The 8,538-nt window shown below is 31.7% G+C and overlaps 1 long non-coding RNA gene across 3 annotated transcripts; it reads right to left on the minus strand.

Annotated features, from left to right (window-relative positions):
* Positions 1–378: 378 nt before the first annotated feature.
* On the minus strand, positions 379–1,642 carry LOC139848117 (uncharacterized). 3 transcript variants are annotated; one of them, XR_011759841.1, is made up of 4 exons: positions 1,564–1,642; positions 1,225–1,337; positions 912–1,028; positions 379–830 (listed from the first exon to the last, which is right to left on the minus strand). It is a non-coding gene; the product is annotated as an uncharacterized lncRNA (long non-coding RNA). The 3 variants fall into 3 exon arrangements; XR_011759840.1 differs by having other exon boundaries at positions 379–1,028; positions 1,225–1,276; XR_011759839.1 differs by having other exon boundaries at positions 379–1,028.
* Positions 1,643–8,538: the final 6,896 nt, after the last annotated feature.

The following is an 8,538-nucleotide window of genomic DNA, read 5'->3' on the forward strand; positions in this document are numbered from 1 at the left end:
GTATTGAGTACCAGAAACACAATTTATACAAATTCATAAAATACACTTTGAGCTAATGCACTTATAGCAATCCAACTTAAATAAATACATGCTTAGCTACACCTCAATTATAGGTATTATCAAGAATACGACCATGATCACATTTTGATTATGGTGTCTTCCTATGCCCCCCACCTGCATTTCATAATCACATCACTAAACATTACACGTATATATATAGTACATAATGCAATTTTGATAAATAAAAGAAAAGTAACTGCACATTCACCATTCACTTTTGACTTGAGGTAATACACACAATCCTTATATCAAGGTACTCTTTAAGCTAATCATCTTTCACTCCCTCTCTAATCACCCACATTTTTATACTCTCAGTTCTGTATTCATTCACTTGAATAACTATATTCATCGTCAATATAATTATGTCATTCGTGGTAGACTTCAACGCATCCTATTTTTGTAATCATCTAAATAACATATTCTTTCTAATTATCACAACAATAATCTGGTCTAACGTATAAATTATAATAAATTTTGGGAGAGTCCTAGAACGTTTAAAATCTTCCCCTTTTACGTAAGGTTGCAACCCCATATCTGTTTAAGATAAAACAAAAAACAGATTAACACATTCACAACTAAATGGTTTATAATCACCACCTCTAGTGGAACCCACTATAAATCCTTACACAAAAGTATTTTAACTGCCCGTGCGATTTTTCATCTTTGCTACAAGTTGATTAGCCATTTCATAAATATCAGGAAGAAACTTGAGTGCATGATAGTTAACTCTGCACCTGAGCCTATTTATTTCTTGAGGGGCATTATAATAGCTAGACAAGAGCAAACACTATAAGTTTGAGAATAAATTAAATGACTTCAATACACGAAAAAATAAATTCCCCAAAACATACCAAAGTCGATCTACGAACGGCTCCATTGCCATTATCTTCTTCTCTTTAGTCCGAGGTAATACATTGTCAATGTAGAATTGTGTTGGTGCATACTTGGGAATGTTGTTCACAGTCCGTCTCTCATGAAATAACAGAAGATTTATTAGCAAAGTGAATGAGATATACAAATGGAATGAGATATGCATCAACCTTGTGATGTATATAGGTGGCGAATTGGGTAAACGGGCCTTGTTCGAAACAGAAAGAAATTTTAAATATACATTCATGTGAAGTGCAAGTGAAAGAGCATGCGTTAAGAGAAAGAGACCCTTACTTGTGAAAACCGCTGACTTGTCAATAAACCATGATGGAATATCACACACAATCTGCACATCATTTTTCAAGTTATCAATGAAATAATCCACATCAAATACGTCCTCAAATTTTCTGAAAAGAATATACAAATAAGCAAATATAAAAATAAAGAAATTGTCAAATATGTGGAGTGTGCAAACATAAACATATGAGTATGACAGATACTGATGTTAAAATAATAGTTTTAACAGGCATTTGTCAGATATTGATGTTTAAATATTAGGCCTTACAAATTACAAATGTATTCAACCTTGCTTCTAAAAAATATATCATAGAGTGTTCAGTAAAGATAACTCACATTTGGTCTTTCCAGATCTGGTCTTACTTTAACACTCGAAGAATACGCGTTCTTTCATTATTTTGGCGACAACAATTACATCGCATATCTTTGCATATCTACATGAAAAGACAGGTAATCGTACTACAGTAGTCAGTAGCTATGAAAAAATTAATCATCCCAAAGTACTCGACATGTTTTTTTTATAATAATGGATTGCATGTCAAGGACATAATTGAAGCACCTGATACAAAAGACGATCTAGATTACCACACCAAAAAATTTGCAATAAGATATATTTGCAGATTACAGGTGTACAATGATAAAGAATAAGGTAACAGATCCAATTAATAGCCTCTTCACTGGAGAGTTTATTAGAATAAAATGTAAATCAATTATTTGCTGATTTAGCCCGCCATCAGCATTAATAAAAATGTATCCGTTTGTTTCATTTGACTCAGGATGATCTGCACAGAACCATGAACCAATATCGTAAGAATAATGATCATTAGGGTTGTTATAAAAATCATACAGACTACGGTTACACTAACTCTTATGTGCAAATTAGGAGATATTAAAAAGGCCAACATCAGGTGAACTACAAACGCGTCCTCATCCAAATACCTCTCATGAGAATCACCCCTTGATATTATTTTCAACTAAGGGCACAATACATAGAGTTTCACAGTTTTTGTGATATATATATATATATATATATATATATATATATATATATATATATATATATATATATATATATATATATAACTGAAAGGACCCGTTCATATACATTATAAACGATTCACAATAGTTGATTACATTGCGAGGTATTTGACCTCTATATGATACATTTTACAAACATTGCATTCGTTTTTAAAAGACAAACTTTCTTTACATTGAAAATTGACAGGCATGCATACCATTTCATAATATCCACTATCCAACTATAAATTGATTTAATAATAATCTTTGATGAACTCAATGACTCGAATGCAACGTTCTTCGAAATATGCTATGAAAGACTCCAAGTAATATCTTTAAAATGAGCAAATGCACAGCGAAAGATTTCTTTAACACCTGAGAATAAACATGCTTTAAAGTGTCAACCAAAAGGTTGGTGAGTTCATTAGTTTATCATAATCATTTATTTTCATCATTTTAATAGACCACAAGAATTTCATTCCCAGTTCTCATAAATATACGTCCCATGCATAGAGACAAAAATAATCATTCATATGGTGAACACCTGGTAACCGACATTAACTAGATACATATAAGAATATCCCCTATCATTCCGGGATCCTCCTTCGGACATGATATAAATTTCGAAGTACTAAAGCATCCGGTACTTTGGATGGGGTTTGTTAGGCCCAATAGATCTATCTTTAGGATTCGCGTCAATTAGGGTGTCTGTTCCCTAATTCTTAGATTACCAGACTTTAATAAAAAGGGGCATATTCGATTTTGATAATTCAACCATAGAATGTAGTTTCAATTACTTGTGTCTATTTCGTCAAACATTTATAAAAGCGCATGTATTCTCAGTCCCAAAAATATAAAGGGTAAAAAGGCAAATGAAACTCACCATACTGTATTTCGTAGTAAAAATACATATAACGTCATTGAACAAGTGCAAGGTTGGCCTCGGATTCACGAACCTAAATTAATTATATATAATTATGTGTTGGTCAATATTTGTCTAACAAATTAGGTCAAGTCATAGTGTACCACAATCCTAATGCTCGAGACTAATATGCAAAAGTCAACAAAAGTAAATTTGACTCAAAATAATTTCCAAAAATCTATACATGATTAATATATAGTTTAAATATCGTCGTTTTATATTTTTAAATATTTTTAAAAGATTTATTAGAGTAATAATATAATTTATATATATATATATATATATATATATATATATATATATATATATATATATATATATATATATATATATATATAACCAAATGTACTGTGTAAACCCCTTTAAATACATATCAAGTATAATAATGTATAAGTGAGGGTAAGATTGAGTATCATAATTGGTATTGGTGGATTGATCATGAAAGGAAAAAAAATGCCACAACAGTATACTTTATCATACATTTGTGTAATAACAAATACTCAGCAAGTATATAAAAACGAATAAACGATTAAGCCAATTAGTTCCAACAACCATTTCTTTACAGAACTGGCAATTAACCTTAATACAAATTTATAAAATATATATATACAAGTAAGTATATACCTCGAGAATGACAACACCAGCTTGTTGAAGCAGCTGATCAATTAAGATTTCACATAATTTTACCTTAATAATACTTCACACAACAGATGAATTCGAATAAATCAAACACAAATATAATGACTTTTTAAACTGATAAATCAAACACAAATATAGAAAAAGAAACAGATGAATGATCAAATAAAGAACGAATATAAGACAAGCTTAAAAAAAAATTGAACATAGATTCACAAAAGCGTACCTTGTATGAACACCGAATCATTTGTAGGGATTTTATATCTAAACACCAAACTATGATTTCCAGGAAACATTTACTTTGATGTTATCATTAATTGTTTCGCTCGATTGCGTCTCGCATATGATAAACGGATCGATTGGCATATATAGAACTGATTACAGGGATAAAACCAACTATCAATTTTTTATAATATGCGATTAGCAAAATCAGAGAAACCATCGGCGGGGTAGGTTTGATTTTCATAACCGCATCTCAGATTATAGATATGCATCTGATTTGAAGAACCCTAATTTTGATTGGAGAGGAAAAAAAGGCTTTGTGGTTTCTATTTGATTGGAGAGGTCATGGATGATTAGTGAGAGCGTTTGATTGAAGAGCAGTTTATGAGAGAAGCTGAGAGAAGCAGTTTATGAGTGAAGTTGCAGCGGTTTTCCTTTAAAACACGTTTTCCCAAATTTTAGCTTGCCAATTATTTGGGTTTTTTTTTTCCTACCAAGGGTAAGAGGGTAATTATAACACGTAACTACCCAGCAATTTCCTAAATGATGCCATACTTAAATTTAAAGGGTTAAGATCAAATGTTTAAAAAGTCATCTAAAGGTTGAAATTTGGTCAAGTGAGATTTTTTAAATAACTATGACATCATAACAATTTTCTTATTATAGATAAGAAAGATTACGTAACAAAACAATGTTTACACGGCATGTATATATTTATGACATGAACACGTACCGGCATGTACGCATATACCATAAAAGAAATAACCGTATCATGTGATGTCGGTTATTCAAGTTCATTCAACATCCGTATGTGTAACACAAAATATGCATATCAATTGTATGTAGCAGATCATGTCGGTTAATATAATCAAAAAACTTTGCATGCAGTCTCAACTTGGTTAATACAATTGAAAATAATTCTATTCATAGATATAGAACACATGATCAACCATTTGTGACTTTTCAAAAATTATGTTTTTGCCACTAACCGCCAAACGGTATCAATTGTCACCAATTGAACCATTGTGTACCAGTGTCAACTTCCATTGACCAACAGAATAACCAACGACAAGAAGTAACCAAATGACTTCTTGATATGAGAGTTTGTTCCCAACCGTGACTACCATCTATATAATTCATCATCATCATACAATTTGTAAATTGTATGCACATCCATGACTTGCACGAATTATAAACTTTACTTTTAAAATGGAGATAATCTAAAATGGATAGACAGAAGCCATATAATTTAATCAATTATGTATATATAATGTTCCCTCGTTTCAGTAAACGATTACCGTTGACCGTTAACAACTGTTAACAACGGGTTACATGATCATATTATGCATACATCCGATTATCATTACTCCAAATACAGAAATCTTTTGCAAAATATTATTCCATACAACGTACGGAACGAGTAATAATTTATTATTCAAAATTAAGTGGAGACGCCATTCCAAAACGTCCTTGATACATTTCAATCAAATATGTCAAGCATGCATATTTTATATAGTAATTAGTTATCCGGTTCAATTCATGAATGACATACACGTCATACATGAGGTTTGCCACATGATTACTATTATTTGCATATTTATTGGTTTACCGATACATACATAAATATATGTTTTACTGATCCGTATCCAAAATATATTTTATGCACGTATTTTCAGAAATTTGATTTATAACAAATCAAACACAAATTATCATCATGCATATTGTTAAATAAGTTTCATGCATTCATTCTTATCAATCATGTCATAAAAATCAAACAAGGCGAATAGAGATTGCGTACTCGTGTGTTGGTTGCCATTTTTTAGATCTTCATCAAGCCTTGAATGCCTTGCACAATCAAATTACTCTAAATTCCTTAAAATTATTATGCTTGTATTCCCATCCACACGTACTCATCATATTGGACAATTCATCTGAATTTTATTGCTTAAGATTTGCAACAATTGTCCGTACTCCTTTTCAAAATACTCCGTAAGAAAACATGTTCTCATTTTCATCGCCGATTCCAATCCATGGTTATCAACAAAATACTTAATTAGTTTGTTGGATATAGGGTTGTAAATGATAATCCCGGATTGATTCTTGAATCGTGAAACACTTTCATAATTAAGTATTTCGACCCTACTTGCCTCGGGTTACACGAAATCTTAATTGGGATAAGACAAGAACGCAATTTGTCTCTAGGCAAGAAGAGATCAAATTATAGTATTAGTGAGAATGTGATTTTTCTTGTTAGTTCTAATGAAAGCAAAGTCCCATATATATATAGAAAATGGAAAGGTGCAATGAAATGACACAACCTTTCAATGAAAGTGTGCAACTCTTCATTGACACCTTTTAGAAAATAACATCACTTTTCATGAAATAATGTAACCATTCATGGTTACCTTTTCATTAAATGATGTAATTTCCAAGACCTTATCGAATTTACCCGAACGAGCGTGCACTCCGCACTCTCCAAACTCGTCATTGAGCTTAATGCGATAAGCATTTGCTTTCTAGTAAATCCCAATTAACTAAAATGATTGTTGATAACACTAAAATCACCAACATAAACAACTTTATAAAAGAATCCATAAAATCAAAAACACCGGCGAGGCAGAAATATTGTAAATCGATTCAAAATTAAATTATCAAAAAGTATGCGAAACTTATAGTTACAAATGACGTAGCACATGTCGGAAGCCAATAACTTAACTGAACACGACAATGAGTAAAGAACGATAACGATGATGATGTAATATGATTAATAAAGTAGACAAGAAAGAGCTTTTTGATTAGGGAAAAAAATAAATAAACAAATACCGGTTTTATCGAGAAATTGACAAACATCAATAAGTGGATATAGCGAAATTAGTACCATGTATTACTTTTTTTGTTGCTAAAATAACGAATACTATCAAGATTATGAAACCTACAATCCGAACAAACGACTCGCTTAAAGTAAACTTGCTAGGGACACAACCAACACCTGGGCCTAGCTAACTCTAACCGAGCGACACAGAAAAAAACGAGCAACTAATCGACAACATACTAAACAAGACGGATGAAAAACGACATGTAAAGTGGTAAATAATCAAAACAAACTAACCAACTATAAAGACCAACAAAATGAACCAAATAAACCAAAATAACATGTCTACGAACATCATTCGTCCGGACGTGAAGTCATCTCATCAATCTTAGCTATGCGAATACCTTTGCCGTTCAGATTCGGAAAAAATAAGTTAACACTTTCGAGGATTTATGAGTTCTAAGTATACCTGAAGGTCGAGGAATAACACTCCGATCCGCCATGACTGTGAACGATTACCATCATACTCGTTGTTAGCTTACCTCTCCTCTCCAAAAACGGATTTTAATTGCTAACCAGACATTTTCAATTGTTACTACGGAACTTAAAAAACACCCGCATTTCAATTACTGAAAAAAACCTTATTCCAAACCCTTACTCTGTAACCAAATCAAAAAATGAGCAGAGCCCTCAACCCTGAAAACAATGAGTTTCTTCATCACAAATTATGGTTCGTATTTGAGCAATCTCGTATTACGGATCATATATACAACCGCTAAATTGAGTAATCACGTATAAGTGTTCATATATACAATCGTTTATAGATTGTGTTCGTGCTTGGAGCAAGTGAGTTTCATCATAAATTAGGGTTCGTATTTGAGCAATCGCATATTTGATTGTAAGGTTTGTATACAAATATCTCCTCTCCTTTTTTAATATAGAATCACCCTATTGATGTATTATCCTATCATTTAGGATATCACCATGTGGATATAGTACTAGAAAGCCATGGTACCAAAATTATTGCAAAGTAAACAATTAGTGATATCAATTTACAGATTAGGCTATACATAGATCAATTTAAATGTATTATTATAATATGATCAATATGATTATGATTATTGATAGTGATGGAGATGAAAAAGGAGGTGTTAATAAGCAAATACGACTAGATGAGTGCCTTGTGTTAACATATTCACCATACTATCCAGCTTTGCTTATGGTCTTTACTATAATATACAATGTGCCGAGTGAAAAACACAAGCAAAAGGTTGAAAATGCAAAGAACAAAAGAGAGACCAAAAAGATCCTTATTTATACTTCGTGAATACGAACGAAGTTCTCATAATTTTTTTGTCTATCCTGTAAAATCATTTTATGGAATTGGTTATTTGGTTAGGGACATGCCATGGCCACAGATGTGTTGGAGCTCATGATCAATAAATCTCACTTTGCTATATCTTACATAGAAACGTGTGTCTACGCGCCACCCAACAGCGTTTGTTTCAAATCTTGATGAACCATTGTTGTCGTTTTAAGCATTAGATAAAGGTGAGCGATTAGGTTTTTCTTTTCTTGCAATTTGTGGGTTTTAAATGGCTCTGAAAACTTAATCAACAATTGCATTCTATTTATATGATTGACTAAATTGTAAGGTATTTCATTTTAAATTTGATGAGGCAGCCTTTTTTCTTATTGTTAT

This window comes from Rutidosis leptorrhynchoides, chromosome 5, assembly GCF_046630445.1.
Source record: "Rutidosis leptorrhynchoides isolate AG116_Rl617_1_P2 chromosome 5, CSIRO_AGI_Rlap_v1, whole genome shotgun sequence".
Lineage (NCBI taxonomy): Eukaryota > Viridiplantae > Streptophyta > Magnoliopsida > Asterales > Asteraceae > Rutidosis > Rutidosis leptorrhynchoides.